Source organism: Entelurus aequoreus, linkage group LG04, assembly GCF_033978785.1.
Source record: "Entelurus aequoreus isolate RoL-2023_Sb linkage group LG04, RoL_Eaeq_v1.1, whole genome shotgun sequence".
Taxonomy (NCBI): domain Eukaryota; kingdom Metazoa; phylum Chordata; class Actinopteri; order Syngnathiformes; family Syngnathidae; genus Entelurus; species Entelurus aequoreus.
This window is the reverse complement of record NC_084734.1, coordinates 61,604,109-61,625,469: the sequence shown is the minus strand read 5'-3', so window position 1 is coordinate 61,625,469 and position 21,361 is coordinate 61,604,109. Positions and strand designations below refer to the sequence as shown.

Sequence of the window (21,361 nt, the reverse complement as noted above, 5' to 3'; positions counted from 1 at the left end):
CAGACGATGAACAGAGAATACTTCGCCATATGCGTGTGTCAGCATATTTTGACCGCCAAAAAATTAAAAGCAATATGATTCAATAATTCAATTGCTGATTAAAACCAATTGAAATTATTCGTTTTGGTGCCTGCTGGTGTTTTCTTTTATTGGTGTTAGGTTTGTTTCATATATGCAACATTCATTTGCATACATCGTTTCATGCATTTATGGATCATTCCGGGCGCACCAACCACAACACCGGCTCCTCCTAGCACGCACTTTGGGTTTGTGCACTTCTATAGAAGCCGGTAAAATGTGGTATTTTCTGCATATTCCATAATGTATTGAAACAGCACAAATTGGACCGTTGGAGCTCTTCATGTCATGCAAATGGAGGGAAATTAGTGTCTCAATGGTGACAGCCGGTAGTACATGCACACACACAAAAAAAGGTGTGCACTTCTTTGGCATATGTTATTAATTGTCTTAATAGATCAGGCGCAACACTCACAAATAGTAGACACACTTTTTTTTTTTTTTTTTTTTTTTTTTGAGTTGAGTTTGAGTTTATTTCGAACATGCAAGCATACAACATGATACATCACAATTTCCAGTTTCTCTTTTCAACATGTTCGAAAAGGAGTAGGAAGAAGCAGAGCTTATTTAATCCTACCCCTTTTCTTTACATAACAGTTGCTGAAACTTTTTTTTATTCACTTCCTGTTCTCAATTTTTTCACAATAAACTCCATATGTAATCACAATAAAAATAAATAAATAAATAATAGTAAGAATTTAATAATAATAATTGGTGAAGAAAGTCATATTTCATATGACTTTCATATGATTTTATTTTAATATCACAAGGCATACGCAGCCCTCGTGTTAACTGCATTTTAATTATCAGGTGTCTGTAAGCTGATGCCAGAAATACATGCAATATTTGTGCGGATACATACATATGATCCGGATATGCCTCAAAAGGAATCGCTGAATTACATCAAGAATGAATCAAGAAGCACGAAATCAAACTTGTTAAGCAACCCATCCATCATCCATTTTCTACCACTTCCCCCTCTCGTTGGGGTGCTGGAGCCTATCCCAGCTGCATTTGGGCGAAAGGCGGGGTACACCCTCTGGACAAGTCGCCACCTCGCGACAGGGCCAACACAAATAGACCAACAACACTAGGGACTATTTTGTGTTGCCAATCAACCTACTTGTGCAGCAATATAAATATAATTTGAACTCTACTCAGCAAGCGTAGGTTTCACCCTGCATCTTTTATGCTCATATTACTTCCCTTTACAACCAAAAGGGGGCAGCAAGGGGACACCTTTTGAGGGGATAAAATGCCACTTATTGGTCTTTCACCCCCTTACGCTCTCCCTTTTTTTCAGCCGGTCCTTTAGCCTGTGCATTTTTTTGTGGTAACAACCCTTGGAATTGAAATGTAAACTAATTATCAGCAACTGTGATCCGCTAGTGTCTCCTCTGTGTGTTCTTAATGGCGCAGACTGTGCTGGTATGTGGTGCTGAAGGACAGCTCCTGTGTGTGGGAGCAGAAGCTCAGCCTTTTTGCATGTATTGATCTTGCATGGGAAACTTTTGGAATGTTTATTGGATGTCAAATCACATACTGTATATCCCCTTCTAGTGCGCACTGCTGGGTACTTTGGCTGAGAAGCCACACTGCTGTGGACTTGAGGGGTGAGTGATTGGAGGAAGAAGAGGAGGAGGCGCATTCATCCACCGGGAAAAGTGGAGGTGATCTGTCACATGAGCGGAGTCCCCCTTCCTCACGCCCGCTTCCTTCAGATCCTCTCGTCATCCCGGACGGTCTGTTCTGTGGTCCGAGGACATCCACCAACCCTCTCAACCCCTCATCCCTTCCCGGTCCTCCCTCGGCTTGGAGAAGAAAGCAAAACAAGTGACATACAAAATTGTTTTTTTTGTGCCTACAAGGAGGTGCTGTATTTATATTGTGTTCTATATTTTGGGAGCGGAAACACGCAGTTCCAGTGGATGCGCCGCCAATTTACGCATTTATCCGTGGAAGGGGAAGAACAATACCAAGAAGACTGACTTAAACACATTGAACTTGTCCAAACATGTCTCTTTGGAGTGAACTGGTGAGCAAAATCGCCGCGCATCTTCGCGTAAAGAACCACTTTTGGGCGAACACGCACAGATTTCCTGCAGCGATCCTTGACTGACTTTTTGGACATTTCTTTTTTTTTGCCTTGGACTTGCGTGGAATATAATACAATAGCGGAGAGTGGCGACTATACTCCTTCAACTCATCGATCCATGTATTGACAGTCATGCCAAGCTACCTTTTGAGCAAGTAAACATTGTGCAATGTTGGCTAAAAGTGGTAATTAAGGGTTTGTCTTGCGTGCAAACCACACGCTGTTTGAATGCGTAAAAGTATGTCTCCTCCACGGTAATGCGCGGACAGATACGCGTCCACCCATTTTATTAATTATAGGATAACATTTGAATAATTCTGAGTGTTGCCTTTGGTGGTGAAGGAGAGAACGCGACCTCCTGGAGGGGAAAACTTGCTTGCAGTGGTCAAGAGAGGAGTTGGATTATTTAAACATCTTAATATATTCAAGGTTCTACCACTGGCATCGCGTTGGATACTGGACTGGTAGCTCCCAGAGAGCAGGTAAGAGGATGTCATTGTCCAGTTTTTACGCATGGATCATATGGGCAATAGTTGACAAAAAAGGTGTGTGCGTGTGTAAGCGAGCGTAATTTTACGCGTGATCGTGTGCGCTTGTGGCAATGATTCCTAACAAAAGCAAACATTCTGAAAATGTAGTGTACGACTGTTTATTAACTATTCTTAAAGACATGGTTGGTGTGTAAACATTCTGAAAATGTATTGTACGACTGTTTATTAACTATTCTTAAAGACATGGTTGGTGTGTGTGTGTGTGTGTGTGTGTGTGTGTGTGTGTGTGTGTGTGTGTGTGTGTGTGTGTGTGTGTGTGTGTGTGTGTGTGTTCTTGTGTGTGTGTGTGATGTGAGTGCGCTAAACGCTGGACATCATGACCAATAGGTCCACCCCCCCCGTTTTCCTCCACGAGCAAATATTGCAAGGTGGTCCCATTATTAGACACTTGCCAAAAGAAGAGCTGCATGAAAGAGTGTGCTTCAGATTAATTTAACAAATCACACTGTGCATGCAGTACAAACTACTTTCATTAAATATATTATTTTGATTATGTGTTGATTTGGTGCATGCATTTATTGCCAACTGAAAGAAAACAGTGTTCTGCAGGTTTTCTCAGAACTTTTGAGTGAAATGACGCTTTTTCTGAGTGCACTGTATAATTTTGCCATTTGTTCAAGTCTTCCAACATACAGATGCTGTTTGTCTGAGTGCTTTACAACCGAGCAGGTGTTTTCTCTTCCTCCTCCCCGCTCTTTTCTGTGTGATCTTCACTTGTGACAAGCATTTGATGTTTGTGTTCAAGGAAGAAACTTTACCTTACTAGCCTATATAAATCAACCACTTGCAGTCCCTGCGATGAGGTGGCGACTTGTCCAGGGTGTACCCTGCCTTCCGCCCGATTGTAGCTGAGATAGGCTCCCGTGACCCCAAAGGGAATAAGCGGTAGAAAATGGATGGATGGATGGATAAATACACATTAGTAGGCTAAATTAACCTCTTTAACATATTGTGTAATTGTGGCTGGTAACCAATAAGGTTTAAGCTGATTGTCAGGGTGGAAGCACTCCTTAGTGTGTGTGTGTGCGTGTGTGCACAGTATATAAGGTATACACCCATTTTGTTTCTACAAACTTAAAAATAGTTTGGTTAAGAAAAACAATTTTAACCCAACTGCTGGTTCAGAAAAGGGCAAATCAATGTTTGGTGATTTTAACCCAACAATTTTTGGGTTTAATTCATTCCCCAAAGTTTGAGTTAAACTCACTACAATTTTGGGTTATTCTTAATCCAACTATTTGGTTGCTGTAGCGTTCATTGGCCCAATAGTTGGGTTACAATGGATGAATGAGAATACAAGTAATGAGTTGGAATTAAATGGGTATGAAATGTTTTTCACCAACCATAAAAATAAGAGAGGAGGCGGTGTGGCTCTATATGTGGAAAAAAACATCTGTAGTATTGTAAATGATATGTGTTTAGCTGTTGAGGAACTCTTCGAATGCGTCACTGTGGAATTATCATTTTCAAATGGGAAACACATTATTGTAAGCTACATTTATAGGACACCAGGATCCGACTTGAAAATATTTAATGAATGGATGGAAAAATTATTAAAGAGAAACAAAAAATATATAGTATGTGGTGACTTTAATATCAACCTTTTGAATCTTATTAAACACAAACACACAGCAGAATTTATTGACACCATGTTCTCCATGGGCTTATTCCCACTGATCACACGACCCACAAGAATCACAACACACAGCACCACAGTTATTGACAATTAATTCTGTAACATAGTAGATCAGACTGTAACTGGAGGCTTGTTAGTGAGTGACGTCAGTGATCATTTACCGGTGTACAATATTAACTGCAAAACATCCAAACCTGTAAATAGTGAAAATTATCAAAGAGCCACAACAGAGCGATCAATAACAGAACTTAAAAATGATTTAGCGAAACACAATTGTGATTCTGTTTTTCAAACGTCAGATATAAATGCAGCTTATAATTTATTTCATGACATTTTTTTCTCACTTTATGATACACACTGCCCCATCAAAAAATGCACTATAACTAACTCCACAAAAACTCCATGGATAACCAAAGGGCTTGCAAACGCTTGCAAAAAGAACAATGATTTATATAGGACTTTTTTTTAGGCGTCAAACCATAGAAACAGAACAAAAGTACAAAACATATACACATAAATTAACCAGCATATTAAGAACAAGCAGAAAAGAATACACCACCAAACTATTAATCCAAAAGAAAAATGATATAAAGGGAATTTGGAAAGTATTAAATACAATTATTGGGCATGGTTCAAACAGTCCTTGTTATCCAGAGTTTTTTGTTGAGAACGACCAAATCAGAAGTGACAAGAAGATGATTGCTGACGGCTTCAATATGTTTTTTGTTAAAGCTGGGCCTGAGCTGACAAAAAAAATCCCAATTAATGATGAACAGCCCATGGAACTTATTGAAAAAAATCCTTACTCGATGTTCCTTACTCCGACTGTCGAAAAGGAAGTCTTAGAGGTTATTCAGAAAAGTAAGAAACAAAACATCACGTGACATTTATGACCTCGACATGAGGACGGTCCGGAACGTAGCGGAGGAAATCATCAAACCATTCACACACACCTGTAATTTATCTTTTCAACTTGGACAATTTCCTTCACAAATGAAACTCTCAAAAGTCATCCCCATCTTCAAATCTGGAGACAAACAGCACTTCACAAATTACCGGCCCGTCTCCCTTCTGCCACAGTTGTCAAAAATATTGGAAAAATTATTTGATAACAGACTTCGTGGCTTCATTGAAAAGCACACATTATTATCTGATTGTCAATATGGGTTCTGACAAAATAGGTCAACTTCATTAGCTTTAAGTGATTTAATAGAGAACATTACTAATGCTATCGAGAAAAACACATTTTTTTATAGGATTTTTTATTGACCTGCAAAAGGCTTTCAATACCATTGACCACCAGATTTTGGTAAATAAACTGGAAAACTATGGCATAAGGGGATTGGCAGGGAGATGGCTGAAGAGCTACTTGAATGAGAGACAACAGATTGTTCAGATCGACCAACATCAATCTACACTCATGAACATAACCTGTGGAGTCCCCCAGGGGTCGATACTAGGACCCACACAATTTATAATGTATATCAATGAAATATGTAAAGTTCATCCTCTTTGCTGACGATGCAACCATTACATGTGCAGGTGACGACGTGAAGCAACTTCTGGCCTCTGTAACTGAGGAGATGATCAAGTTAAAAACTTGGTTTAATACCTTTTTGTATTTGTAAATGGTTGATTTATATAGGCTAGTAAGGTAAAGTTGTGTACCTGACAAGTTTCGGCTATCTTGCTTCTGCAGCCTTCCTCAGAGGTGTCACGTGATGTTAGCGTGACGTCATCTGTGACGTGTTATATGGATTGTTCAGGTGGGATGGAACAATTCATATAACACGTCACAGATGACGTCACGCTAACATCACGTGACACCTCTGAGGAAGGCTGCAGAAGCAAGATAGCTGAAACTTGTCAGGTACAAAACTTTACCTTACTAGCCTATATAAATCAACCATTTACAAATACACATTAGTAGACTAAATGAACCTCTTCAACATATTGGTTTAATACCAACAAATTGGCTCTGAATTTAAAGAAGACCAAAATCATGCTCTTTAGCAATCACAAAAGTAATATACCCATCAGGATTGTTATTGATGATACACCAATAGAATATGTTCAACAAAATTCATTCTTAGGAGTGGTAATAGATGAAAATATATAATGGAAGCCTCATATAAATTACCTGAGGACAAAAGTTGCTAAATGTGTTGGAATGATGAGGAGATCATGTCATTTATTGAACAACAATGCTCGGCTTTTATTGTATCATTAATTTATTATGTCATATTTAAACTATTGTGTTGAAGTCTGGGGAAATTGTTATGAATCCCATCTACAGCCTTTAGTCACTCTGCAGAAAAAGGCCATTAGGATTGTGTCCAATGTTCACTACAGGCATCATTCAAATCCACTATTCATGGAGTTAAAGCAACTTAAACTGCACGATGTAATCAACTTTAAAACTGCTCAAATTATGTTTAGGGCATCCCAAAACTCTCTACCATCCAATATACAGAACCTATTACAGGATAGAGATGCTCACCATAGTTATAGTCTAAGAAGAAACAACAAATTATACTTTCCTAAATTTGGAACAACTTTAAAATCAATGTGCATTTCAATGCATGGAGTCAGTCTGTGGAACAATTTAGGGGACGAGTTAAAAACCTGTTCTAACACGATTCAATTTAAAAGACTGTTTAAAAAAGAAGTACTAAAGAAGTACGATGAGGAAAGCGAGTGATGCCCTCAGCACAGAGCGATGAGAGAGAGGTGTATGGTCAGAGAGTGTTTGGGCATGTGTGTGTGTGTATGTGTGTGTGTGTGTGTGTGTTTTGTCTCGTCTTGTCTTGTCTCATAGTAACAGTGGTACTATTGTATTGTTAGTGTACAGGAGCTTTTCTTGTTTTTGTTTGTATAGTATTGTTCTTGTATTATATTGTTTATGTTAAATGTGGAATGAGTGAGAGGGGTTGGGATATTATAAGCATTTGTTTCATCCAACCCTTTTTCAAGCCTTGCATAAATGTCTCTGCCAAAATGTAAAAAAAATGTGTGTTGTTGTACTGTGCAGGTTTGAAATAAATAATTAAATTCAATTAAATTAAAAAATAAAAATGATAATAATACATACATGTTCTGCTGATTTGTCCTGGCAGAACAGTGGTTAGTGCATGTGCCTCACAAAAAGAAGGTCCCAGGTTCGATCCCCGAGCTCGAGGTCTTTCTGTTCTCCCCGTCACTGCATGGGTTCCCTCCAAGTACTCCGGCTTCCTCCCACCTCCAAAGACATGCACCTGGGGATAGGTTGATTGGCAACACTAAATTAGCCCTAGTGTGTGAATGTAAGTGTGAATGTTGTCTGTCTATCTGTGTTGGCCCTGTGATGAGGTGGCAACTTGCCCAGGGTGTACCCCACTTTCTGCCCAAATGCAGCTGGAATAGACTCCAGCCAACCCTGCGACCCCGAGGGGGACAAGAGGTAGAAAATGGATGGATGGATGTGCTTGATCTACTCCTTCCCAACTACTTATCAGAATATGTTTTATTCAAATAAAAATACACTTCAAAGCTAATTAGACCAATATACTGTTATTTACTAAAACTGACTTGATGCGGTTAAGTTATTCAGTTTGTCCAATCAAAATTATGTTAACAATCAAAAAAATGTTCACAGACAAAAAATACACTTTAAAAAAAACACTTTTTTATTAGTGTTCCAAAAAACCCTGTTGTTTTTAAACACATGAAAGTTAAAACTTATTTTACGTGTACGGTCATTACACATGTGAGAAAGTTACAACATTTGAACAGAGGAACGGAGAGAAATAAAGGTCAAAGGGCCATATTTGGTCGAAGTTCAGAAGCTCCAGTGCTTCATAATTCAATTTTAAACGTATATCATTTAGGTTTATCAGTCACATAATCAAATATTAAGTAAACATGATCACCAAAAACTTTTTTGCATACTTAAAAGTGTTTATTCGCTTACACAAACAGCTTAATGAATTGGTTCCAGCAGGTAAACCAGTCATCAAGTAAACTGGATCAGAGAAAATAATTCCTGCATACTAAAGAGTTTTTAGGTACTGCTGCACGTGACCAGTCTTCCTCTCAGGGAATAAAACACACTGGTCAATCCCGAGTTCTTCTGGATGACATATGTTGAGTAAAAAGGACCACAGAGACAAAATAGTACTTGGCTAAGTTTTACTAAAGCTTTAGGAGACCAGCCCTTATAACGCAACAATAGCATTGCCGAGCAATATCTAAAAAATAAGAAAGCAAGTTAACTCTTATAGTGAGAAGGCAGCCCACTCCTTACAGAGAGGGATGCACCTGCTGATAAGAAGAGAGACCGTGTCTTTCACGGACCGGAACTGGCCAAAACCTCCCTTTGAGGAGTGATTCATCATGTTTGTGCAAGACACTGGACGCTCAAGGACCAAATATGGAAATTAACAACAGATAAGGCAAAGGAAGTACACCGGCCGCACGGACATCTCCAGAGCGGAAAAGTACCAATAGCATGATCACACAGTACAATGTTATACTAAAGCATCAAGTTATATAAAAAAACATATGCATTTTCAACATTACAAACATTAACAGTTTCATGCAGGTAAACCAGTCATCAAATATTCAGGAAACCGGGTCTTAAAAAAACATTTTTTGCACACTGAAAGGTTTTTATTCAAGCAGTTTGTTTTTAAGGATTTGGATTTTGTTGGAAAGTCTGTGTTCATCCAGTTCCATCATGGTCTTTTGAATTAATTTAAAATAGTACCTGAGGTCAGACGAATAGCTCAAATTCAGGCCGTAAATAGTTCCCAAAAAGCAATGCACAGCCATTGGTAAAATCTGTCAGTCCATTTAGCACCTGGACACCTTCAAGAATTATGCAAACTTCTTCTGGGAGCTGATCAAATTCTGCGCCTCTATGTTTAATGACATACATTGCCATGGCCATCTGATTCATAGCCCTCTGGGTCTCATCAGGGCTATCACATGAAAAAGAAAGAAGACAAAATAGAAACAAATTGTAATTAAAAAAAAATAAAAAATCACAGAAAGCACATAAATCAAATAAAATGTTGCACAATTTTAATGTGCAGATATAAATTATAATAATAAATAAATACAATTATAATTTAGACAATTAAAACAAAAGACCCTATAAGTGAAGAAAAATCCTCTTAATAACCAGTTTTGGATAGGTTTGTCAATCAAAGTGTAGAAATCCTATATTTATTTGTAGACACAAGTGAAATGTGGAGGTAGAACTCAAAGGCATTCAGTTGGCGACTTAAATACAATAATAGACACATGGATGAAAGCATATTTACAGTAGCACCTAATTTAGTGTTTAATGAAAAAATAAACTGATGACACTTACATTGTACTCCTTCACTACCTTTTCAGGGTCTTCACTAAGATATACAATTAATTATTGATAGCTGCATTTTCTTCTTGTTGCATTGGAGTCGTCCTGCAAAACATAACATCATTATTATTTATGTCTACACTCTGGTATTCATGTTATAACAATACAAAAGCCTAAGGCCATCATGTTCAATTGAATCAACAGGATCCTTGCTCAGGAACACATGTGTACAGAGCTATCTGAGGCAAAGAGATGGTACATTTTGTGACAGGAATGAAAAGAAAAAAAGATTAATCGACATTGGCATATATCAAGAAGTGCGTTGTACAGATAATTAATTATGAAGTTCTCAATATCAATTCAATTTAGGGGGATTGCAAAAAAAATTATGTTCCCCCAGGGGAGTCATTACAACAAGAGGCACTGCTGTAAGGAGTGGGGCATTATTATAAATGTATGAAGGCGGTTTTAAAAAACCCACAATAATGTATCAAACGGAAACTTGGTGAGTCTATTTTCTTTTCCGGAACTTTTGCATTGGCCTGTGTAAAAATTAACTATACTGTATCTCCCAAAATCCTTTGCACAGTGTGTGACTGACAAGAAGGGGGCGCTGAACTTCGTAAACAGTAGAAAAAGGGCAATCATGCAGGAGAAGTGTGTTCGTATTAGATAAGAGGATCTTTTTTTTTTTTTTCCGGACATTTCATCCAAGTCCATCCTTAACGTTCTGAGTTATGCTGCTAACAAACAGACAAACAAACCTTGCCGAAAACATAACCTCTTTGACGTAGGTAATAAAGTCTGCGAACTGCAAAGCAAAGTGTGCCGCCTTTGTCTCGAGGGTTGGCATAGACGTTGCACACCGTGGTGAATACAATTATACGAGTATGTACTTGATAAACAATCACCCGATACATACATTTGAAGCCAGCGAAGCTAAACATAATTTTTTTAGGTATTTTTATTAGAAAAAGTAAAATTGTCATTTAACTTTTCTGACAATCAGAATTGTTCAAAATGATATAGGGCATGTCCACTGCAGAGGAAACTGCTTCTCAGAAAGTCAAAGTTGAAAGACACTAAATTAAACATTATTCTTTTACACTTGTTACCCTGGTTGTTTAAAGACACTCAGCTGTAGGTTTTTAAAACTATATATTTTTTTGTAACAGTGGATTTTCCAGCAGTTCTGTGCACCTAAAAATAAATGTAAATGTAGTAAAAAATAGGATTACAGCATTTGATCTTGTTTCTGTTCAATTACAGTAAGCGTGTTTTTTCTAAACATTCCTACCACTTCATTTTACACAATGTGGAATATTTACCAAGCCTACTTTTACAAAATATTACAATAATATCATACTGTGACCTTAATATCATGACACTATTGTACAGTGACATTCCGATATTGTAGCATGCTTACAAGTAATTAACTATACACAAACCCTGACGATGAGAGTCATAGTGTTACTGATTTCCAGTGTTGGGTTAGTTACTGAAAACCAGTAACTAGTTATAGTTACTAGTTACTTAATTTCAAAAGTAACTCAGTTACTAACTCAGTTACTTACACCAAAAAGTAATGCGTTACTTTGAAAAGTAACTATTTAGTTACTTCTTTTTTTCTTCTTTTTTTTTTAAAGCTCCCATTAATGCCCTTTAGCTTTCATTTCAGTACTGTTATTACACTGGAGAATAATAAAATGTGTTGATCAACTTGACATGCATTTGCATCACTGAACTCTGCTAAGCAATGTGCTCTACATACAACACACAAAGACAAAGATATGTTACAAAGGCCAATTTGTTTCTGGCCAGAACAAATTGACAAAACTATTTTAAATAGCTGCAACATAACATACATAAGTAACAAACAGCATAATAACAACATAGCTGTAAACCAAATAAGTACTTTAACTTTATATTTACATACACAAAGCCTAACCAGGCATTTTTTCCTCAAAGAATTCTGACACAAAATCATGTCTGAAGCTCAGAACACTCTACACATTTCCCCAGTTTTAGTTTAGAGATAAGGAAAGATTGGCCTGGCCCACTAGGATCTCTCTTTATGTTTGTGAACTTTATAGTCTATACATTTAGAGTGATGTGATAGTCAAACACTCTAGAAGTCTAGGATGAAAGAGTATATAAGAGAATTGACAGCAACGTTCCCTCTAAGGTGCGCACCTGTGCAATTGTGCACTGCTCAATCGTCTTCTGCGCACGGCAAATCTATGCCACGCACAAAATCAAATAAAAAAATAAGCGCATAACAATTTTCAACACGACACGACAGACAAAACAGTTTTCGTCATCATTGTTCAAATATTGTAACGTCTGTCGAGACGCTTTGAGGACATGAATTCCATCCATCACTTTACTGAGCAAAACTCTTTATTGTCGGCCATAAACACATCACCAAAACATTAGTAAAAAAAATTATGTCTAGCAAAAGTGGTCATTTTCTGCAGTACAAACCAGACCAAAAGCAACTTTGTTAGATCAACAGCAGCCGCTCGCTCTTTCTCACTTGCGCCAACACATGCACATATGGCACTTAGCCAGTGATGCGTTTACAGCCACACAAAAAGTCGGACAACTCCAACACCACACATAAAGTGTCATTCCAGGTCGTTACTCTATGATTTACCAATCAAATGTGTGCTTATTCTAGTGTCATTTATTAGGAATCTTAATTTATAAATATTAATCATGAAATGCTATTAGTATATTAAATAAATACTCATAAAAATATATTTTTTACAAACAGGAAGTTGCAGGAATGTACACATGATCCCCTGCTTACATCTCATTGTGCAACATGTGAATGTTTGAATGGGAACTAAATGCAATGTCTGAAAGGGGTACAAATTATTTCCAAAGCAGGACCTCCACCCAGACAAACAATACAAGTACACAGTTCATGAAAAACAATATTTGTTGTTATTGTCATTGTAAGTGGGCCTAAACACTTATATTAGAAAAGGAAATGACTGCTGTCATTTGATTATAAAAATAAGAGAATGTTGTATGTCTATCTGTGTTGGCCCTGTGATGAGGTGGGGACTTGTCCAGGGTGTACACCGCCTTCCGCCAGAATGCAGCTGAGATAGGCTCCAGCGACCCCGAAAGGGACAAGCAGTATACAATGGATGGATGGATGGAGATGTAAGTTGTTATTTAGTCAGGTTTGGGACAGGTGTGCTGCTGGTGTAGCCACAGTGTGCACGTCTGATGTTGCTCACATGGGCTCCACTCAATGCTCACGGACTTTTTGTGTTTGCTCACACATGAACAATTAGAGGGAACGTTGATTGACAGAGTGTGTACCTTCAGTGCTGAATGATGAGCAGAGGCAGAGTTAATCCTTAAGTGGTGGAGGTAAAGTGGCATCGGAGTCTCTGTTTCTCTTTACTAGCTACGTCGAAGCATGTTGCTTATGTAGCTTGTTGCAGCACTCAGCAGATTTGAATTGCTGTTTTGGGCAGTAGATGGGATCTTTGATCCAAAGCACAATTTACATTTAACTAAAATGTTATTTTCTTTGTGCTCGACAAAAGAATAGTAGTGAAAATATCTCCAACAAACTCGACTGCAGCTCCACCATGATCAGACACGCCCCCCTCCTCTCTCTCCCCCCACACTCAGACACACACACACAGAGTGCACGTCTCTCTTCTCCGGTTTGTGACAAAAGAAGAATCAGAACTACGACACTAACACACGTTATACTACATTAAAAGTAATGTAAAATAACGCAGTAACGCATCATGTAGTAACGGTAACTGAGTTACTGAAAAATAAAAAATAACGCGTTAGATTACTAGTTACCGCCGAAACTAACGGCGTTACAGTAACGCGTTACAAAGTAACGCGTTAGTCCCAACACTGCTGATTTCGCATCATGCTGCTCCGACTTTCTCTCAAAGCACTCCAGCCAACTTGACAGAGTTGTTGTCCAGCTGCAACATAAACCTCGGAATGAGCTGAATGGACGTTACGAGCATGAATTCTGCACCGACATAGGTACATGTTTCAACAAAACAAATCACAAAATACAGAGGATGGTTAACGGTCAGCTTAAAATGTACAAGTCTAAAAAAATAATTGAAATATGACCTGCAAATTCAAAACTCACCTCTTCTTCAGCAATCTGTACTTTTAAAGTCTGCAATGAATGCCATGTCTTGAACCACCTCTTATTGTCTATGAACAGAGGTTTTCTCCATTTTCTCTTATCATCTGTTGGTTGTTCCTTTTCTTCACCTCAGACAAAAGTTCCACTCACTTATTCTCATGACTCTCTCTGTCTAGTCCAGCTGGATAATGGGAGAAGTAATTTACTTTACTTTCTTCATTTGGTTTGGACCACAGGAGTGCTCTAGAACTGATGCTACCTAGTTTATTGTACACAACTGACAATTAAATGGAGCCGTAACACATTTGTCAGTATATAAGGGAAACACTGTCGTTGATTTTGTTCACAAACACATACAAAAAATCTACAGAACTGAGAATCAAGACGCTAAATACTAAAACGTGACGCCAACAATATCCGCGATTCTATGCAAAAGCGACTGACGGCACGGGTAAGAACAGTGTTAATTTTAAAAACTAACTGACACAGCAAACACTTCTCTAACTTGCTATGATTTTAGAAACACACCAACACAGCGAACACTTCTCTAACTTATAACAAACCTGCTCACGCTGAGGTGCTAATGGCTTGTGTGTGGCACACTGGTAGTGGCGTTTCAAGGGAAGTGGAGACAGGCCTTATTGAGTAAGGAAATTCTCAATAATGAGCTCACTATACACTGCTTAGTTATCACTGTCCATTTCTATAAGAGATTTTTTCCACATGTGGTAATACAGCCAATCTTGGTACATCTTATTAGAATTTTACAACCTCTGATTTTATCTCACTTTCACTTTCTATCAGAAGAGTACATTGGCAGAAAAAGGTCACATCAATTGCAAACGTCACAACCAAACAACTTTACACCAAAACAATACTAAAGAAGTGATGGTCATATTATGATCTTTGGCAACACTTTAGTATGGGGAACATATTCACCATTAAGTAGTTGCTTATTAACATGCAAATTAGTAACATATTGGCTTTTCATTAGTCATTATTAAGTAGTTATTAATGCCTTATTCTGCATGGCCTTATTATATAACCAGTAAGTCATTAACTAAGAGTATTCCTTCAATAACCTCAGAATTATTGCTTATTAGTACTAAGTAAGGAAGTTGTTTTATATGATTCTCCCTTTAATACCACTTAATGAATATGGTCTGTTCTTACATAACAAAACACAAAACTAAAATGAACCTAACCATTAAGTCTTTGTTATTTACAATATGTTTCCCTAGTGTCCAAATAACTCTAAATTAAGTCTGTGTTACTTAGAATATGTTCCCCATACTAAAGTGTTACCTGATATTTTTTGCTACATTTAAAACCGTTAATATGATGGATGCAATGGTGGTTCTTTGGTGAAAAATTTGCATTGATTTTGTTTTCATCCTCAATCATCAAACCACTTTCTGATTGTCTCTTCAGAATGCGCCGTTTTGTGGGCGGTTGTATTTATGTTTTGAAGCCCACCCCGTCAGCCATGTTGTGGATTTTAGCACTTCCATAGCGAATCTAATGACTGATATAAATTAGAAACAAAGGCTACTTTTTTATTAGAAATGGCAACAGCGGAGGATGCATGTCCATGTATGAGCCAGTCTGTCCCACAACAAGAAGATAGAGAACAAGAAGAGTGTTTTATAAATACGGTATCTCCACCACGTCCAAATGGTTTGGATTTAAATGTTATGCAAAAACAGGTGCCAACAGGTACAAAAAGTACATTTTCCATAGTAAGACCTCTTTAAGAGATTTTAGGAAATGACGGACACAACAGAAGCGATAGAAGACCAAGCAAACCAGAGAAAGTGACATAAATCACAACAGCTTACTTAACTTAATTTTCCAACCTTGTTAATTAAATCTTCTTCAACTTTCCGCCTCAGACACCGAGTATTGCTATGCAGTGTTGTCACTTAATGTTGTTGTATTGTGGCTTTATGTTGTTTTGGCGGTTGCAACCGTATTGTGGCTGAACGTAGTTGTGTTGTGGCTTAAAGTTGTGTTGTAACCCTTCTCGACCCTTCGGGTAACATGGGTCAAAGGTCGGATCAGTATGTGTGGTGCAGTTCATCAACTTGATCTACTAATACTACTAAATATGTCCTGGGTAAACTGAAAAATACTTTTATTTCAATGATAAATTCCCTTATCCATCTTTATAAAAGTCCCTTTTTTTTTTAGTTAGAATCAAAGAATACCCTTTTTTTTTTCTTAGCTTTTGTGCAAAACTTATCCAAATATCATAAAATACCGTTTGTCTGATCCCAAATGGCTTACACAGATAGAATAGGGTGAGAAATAAGTGTTGGGGATTTTCAATATTGCTGGAATAGTGTGAAGGTCATACAAGAAGAAAAATAAAATTAGTGCCACAGAGACGTCCGGCGTGATGGGCTCAGAGTGAGCGGCGACTCACTTAACCCTTAAAAAGCGCTGGATTTCTTCAAAAATTGGAACACACTATTTTAATATTTTACTTGTTTTACACCACACTGGCAGTGAAAGCACATACTCATAGCTCATTGTCAAATTACTGTACTGTTTTATTTATTCTTACTAGTAATAGTAAGTAATTGTTGTAATTACAGAAACTACATCAGATTAAAAATACATACATTTCATTCTAAATTGAGCCTTGAAGTCATAATGAATGATGAATAAAGCAAAATGTTCTAGACCAAAAATTACTCCATATTCTCTACTGCTCGGTAGTATTACCATATCTGAGTTATTGTGTAGAAATATGGGGAAATAATTACAAATGTACACTTCATTCACTGACAGTGTTACAAAAAGGATCAATTACAATAACACATAATGTTGGATATAGAGAACATACAAATATATTTTTTATTGAGTCAATAATATTGAAATTCAATGATTTTGGTGCATTTCCAAACTGCTAAAATGATGTACAAATCAAACTATAACCTGCTACGCAAGAATGTACAACATTTGTTCGCAACAAAAGAGGGAAAATATAACTCTAGAGAAAAATGTAACTTAAAACATTGACATGCACGTACAACACTCAGAAACTTTAGTATATCAGTATGTGGGATTGAATTATGGAATGGATTAAGCAAATACTGTATGTCAAACCATGTACTAATACGATTCACTCTAAGAGACTGTTCAAACTACAAGTGTTTACAACGTACAAGGAATAATTATGACAAATGTATTGAACTATCGTTCATCTGATCATGTCAATCATTACTGACTAAACTATTCATGTAATGATTTATTGTATTCGGAATGAATTATGTAAATTGTGTACAAATGAAGAACACAAAGAGAACATGTGTTGTTTGGACATGTTAAGAAAAAATATGATAAGTGATATACATTATACAGTATCATACCGAAAGTGTATACATGTTCAAAATAAACAATAGTTACTATTGCAACAGTTTTGTAAGGGTTTTGACATTTGTCATATAGTGACTAATGGTTACATTTAAAAACTTTTGGCTGCCATAAAATAAATGGATTCTCTTCCGCTACAGCTTCTATTTTTCCTCTAAAATATGTTATCAGCCGTGTGCCATTTGACACACAAAGTGTGTTTGAACAATTTCTTAGTGCATTTTGATCAAAGTAATGCTGTACAATGAAAAGGAGCGATGATACCCTCGTGTGAAACCGTGACATTTGTTTTTATGTCAGGCCTGGGGAAGAGATCAAAGCTTGTTGTTTTTTTTGTGTTTTTTATTTTGTCACAGAAAGAGTCCCAAAATTATCGATGTCCTTTTGTGCAGAGGCAGGTCGGCATATGCTCTGAGGGCGAACTGCATACTAAATACCTTCCCTCATATGGAGCTCATCTTATTTTTAGACCATGTGGGCTATAATGTCATCATTATCAAACGTCATGTCTGTAGGTTGTTCTGTAATAACATCATCACACAATTGCCAAACATGAAAATAAGCATTATGTTGAAAATTCATGTTCAAGTTATTTATATTAAATGATTGCTGCAAAACCAGTTTTGACATACTGTATTTATCGTGGTACCAAAGAAAAATGGGTTCGTCGTCTAAAGCAGGAGTCGGCAATTTGTTGATTGCAGTCAACCAATAGATCTTTCGGACCACACTTGCAGATGCTGAAAATATTAGGAAATCATTAGGAATAATCACATCAGTGCCCTCGCCTCCCGTAGAGTGACTTTCCAAAATCTACACTTTTTTGTAATTAGCTCGCATTTAACTGGTGAATACATTTTGTAGACTTTGCTCCTCTACAGATTTACATTGTGTTGCATTTCCTCGGTGTCAGTTTCGAGTTCACTTTCGTGTTGAGGCGTCAGCGTACGCTACAGCTCGCCCTGCTAACTTGCGTTGTATGACGTGCACCTTCAAATAATTCAAATAAGAGCTAGACAAGCAATGCAATTAAAGTGTATATTGGTAATTAATATTTTTAGACCGAAAAAATTATGGCCCTCATAATAGAGACAGTAGCGATTTTAGGTTTGTTTTCAACAAGTTTTAGCACATTTTAAACGCCCACTTTAAGCTCCAAAATGTGGGTGAGCCTGCATCAGCCTGCTGACAGATGAGGAAAGTATGAAACTCCAATCAATTTGACTTGACTGAAACATGGGACAGACAAAGCGAGAAGAGTGTAATTGGCAGCGATCATTTTATTGATTCTGACTTCGAAGAAGAAGGGTTTTGGTCAGAGTTTGGATGGACAAAAAATTAAAGATTGAAGTCAAATGTGATTCTGGAAATGAGAAGCTCCCCTCGAGGGGAGAAAAAATTAGTCAGAATCGGCGCTTAAATAATAGGAAAAAAGAAAGTAAGCCTGGTGATACTAAAAATAATATAATATCGTGCAAAAAGTAATTAATGTCAACAATTCAACTTCAAATGTGAAACTAATATGTAATACAAACTCCATAATGCAAAGTGAGGTATGTCACGCCTTTGAAAAAAATTATCATGGCTTAGAGTTTTTGAAATTTCCTGAGATTTTCACCTTGAGGTTTTGAGAAGCTGTACCCCTTAATTGTCAATATTATTTCAAAAGAAGGCTTGAAATATATTGAGTTTCATGTAGTGAGCCTATGTCATGTATTAGTTTAACCTTGTAAATCTAATCGCTGGGATAAACAAACCTTTGCACGATATTCAAGTTTTTGAGCTTCAACTGTATTATTTTTTTGCCCATTATTTTAATCATATCAGTTTTGAAGTAGTCATAGACCAGGGCGACAAAAACATGTATTTAAGTGATTAAAATAATAGTTTTACATGGCTTTATCCACACTGTCTATGCGGCGAATCGGGCTCCATTTCTGTAGATGACGTCACACCATGAATGCGCGGCATATCGAGTCTGGCGATGGAAAAGAGGCGTTCCAAGTACAGTTAGCTATCGACCCATTACTCAAAAACATATTGATATTTTGGGAAATGACTTGCTATGTTCATTTTCAGGGGGAAAAATACATAAAGAGAATGTGTCAGTGACATTTTGGTCATCATTTGTGGCATATTGTAAAAATTAAATTAAACCGAAAAATGGGAACCACTGAGCAAAAGGCCTATTGAGAAAAAACTGAAATGTTCATTTAATAATTAATAATAACACCAAGCCTTTAAATATTTGACACTTTTAAGGCCTTTCTACATTTTTTTTAAATATGTAAAGATAGCACAGTGAAGGATCGGAGCTTTGGTTCAAGGATCTAAAGACAACTATAAATGATTTAGCACATGCAAACCAATGCATGTATAAATTACTAACAAATAAGAAATACAACCTAAATTGAAACGTGTTTGTTGGTAAGGTTGCTGCATGCATGTAGATTATACTCCAGACCTTTAAAAACTGTTGCCACAGCAGTGAATACAACACAATACAGAGTGTATAGAACGGTTATGGCGCTTGTAGGTCAGTGCAGAAGGCAAGTTGAGCTCAGAATGGAGCCCTGCAGCTGATAAGGATTTGGTGATTCAGTATCTTGCTTTCAGTCAGGAGGGTGGCTGTCTGCTGACAAAAGGTTTGGACTAAGATCCCTCAGTTCAAGGTTGCTGTATTTCACATGAACATGACGAGCTAATTCACTTTCCAAATGTTTATTTTGCTTTAATTCTTGCCGCAGCTAAGAAGACTTGCTAGGATAGTGTTGTGGGGGAAAAGGCGATGTTAACGCAGTAAGTACAGGGTGGAGGTGTCATTTAATGCTGTCCAGCTTTAACGCCTTGTGTTACTCATGATATCCCTGACAGGAGACAGGCTCCATCACAGTGTTAAGCCTTCCCGGCGGTCACAGTGTCTGGACTGCCGCTATTAACTGTCCTTGTGTTCAACATTCTGGTCACAAGTCTCTTTCTCAATTCACTTGACAAAAGATGAAATATGCTTAAATGAGATTGGGTCCCAGAGTGAGAAGACTTTTTTCATCAGCATCCAGAGTAGAAGAATTTGAGGAAACCTTGGCAACGGAGCAGAACACCAAAGTATTTTATCTCGCTGTCGGCTATTTCAAGTTCCATATTTTTTTTTAAGCTGTGAAGTGTACTCTGACATTTAAAGCTATCTGCATATTCAGCCTTTCGAATCAGCATCCACAGTCATTGTCTTACAAAAGTAATCTTTGAAAAAGAAAATTAAACAGTTGTGTTATTTTAATAGGCAGCAGTTTTAGAATATGTAAATAGAATGGCTCTTAGAAATCGAGCAGAAAATGGGGGGGATTTTAAGAAGCTTAAAAGGGAACTAGCTTGAAGGTATCCACTTGGAAGGATGTAGGGCATTGTTGATGGTTTTCATTTCATCGTCGTCATCCTGTAAATAGGATTATGGCTGAAGATGTTGAAGGATTTCGACTATAATCAACACACGATCACCGTGTTAGCAGAGATCAAAGGTCAGAATTATGTGTAGGCCTACATACAGTTGGCTGGCTCGGGATGGGTACCTTTCATAGTTGAATCAATACCGTATCAATTAGCAGTACTTTTGTCTCTAAATGTATTAATAAATGTGAATAGTAAAAAAATAAAAATAAAAAAAATAATAATTTGTAACACTGAGCTGGGATGTCGAGCTTTTATCTGGTTTTCTTACACTTTTGTGTCTCATTCACAAGTACTGTACTGTCTTACATACTATACTTTGCATGCAGTTTAAATTATATTACAATAGATGGCAATAGTGTACAGACTACGGTGTGTTGCCTTAACCAGAAAGTAGTCTTTGCCATTAATTGTGCCAGCTTTCTCTTTTGTTGAGCCCTACAAAATTTTTAAACTGTTTTTATTATATTTATTACACACCAGCTGTTTGACCGTAATGCGCATCTTAGTTGTAGTAATTACCAAATTTGAAAGTGTTGAAATCCCAATGTAAAATCGCAAATACTAATCAGTAACATGTCTATAGCAGATCCAAGGTAAATTAGCATCCAATGAGTACATTTTGAAAAGTGGAAACTTACTGTATTTTGAGCGTCTTCTTCTCACTTTGTTTACATGGAACAGTGTAACATTA

General features: G+C 37.2%; 1 protein-coding gene and 1 long non-coding RNA gene across 3 annotated transcripts in view; one reads left to right on the top strand and one right to left on the bottom strand.

Annotated features, from left to right (window-relative positions):
- Positions 1–1,529: 1,529 nt before the first annotated feature.
- The window catches only part of il1rapl2 (interleukin 1 receptor accessory protein-like 2), a 631,449-nt gene continuing 611,617 nt past the window's right edge, over positions 1,530–21,361 (top strand). For both annotated transcript variants that reach the window (XM_062045414.1, XM_062045413.1), the window contains exon 1: positions 1,530–2,655. The gene's annotated coding sequence lies outside the window, so the exon portion shown is untranslated. The remainder of the gene's footprint in view (positions 2,656–21,361) is intronic.
- Positions 9,091–21,361, bottom strand: part of LOC133647938 (uncharacterized) — a 37,290-nt gene continuing 25,019 nt past the window's right edge. Inside the window, exons 2-3 of the long non-coding RNA XR_009825808.1 lie at positions 9,714–9,806; positions 9,091–9,318 (exon numbers count right to left, since the gene is read on the bottom strand). This is a non-coding gene — a long non-coding RNA (uncharacterized LOC133647938). The remainder of the gene's footprint in view (positions 9,319–9,713; positions 9,807–21,361) is intronic.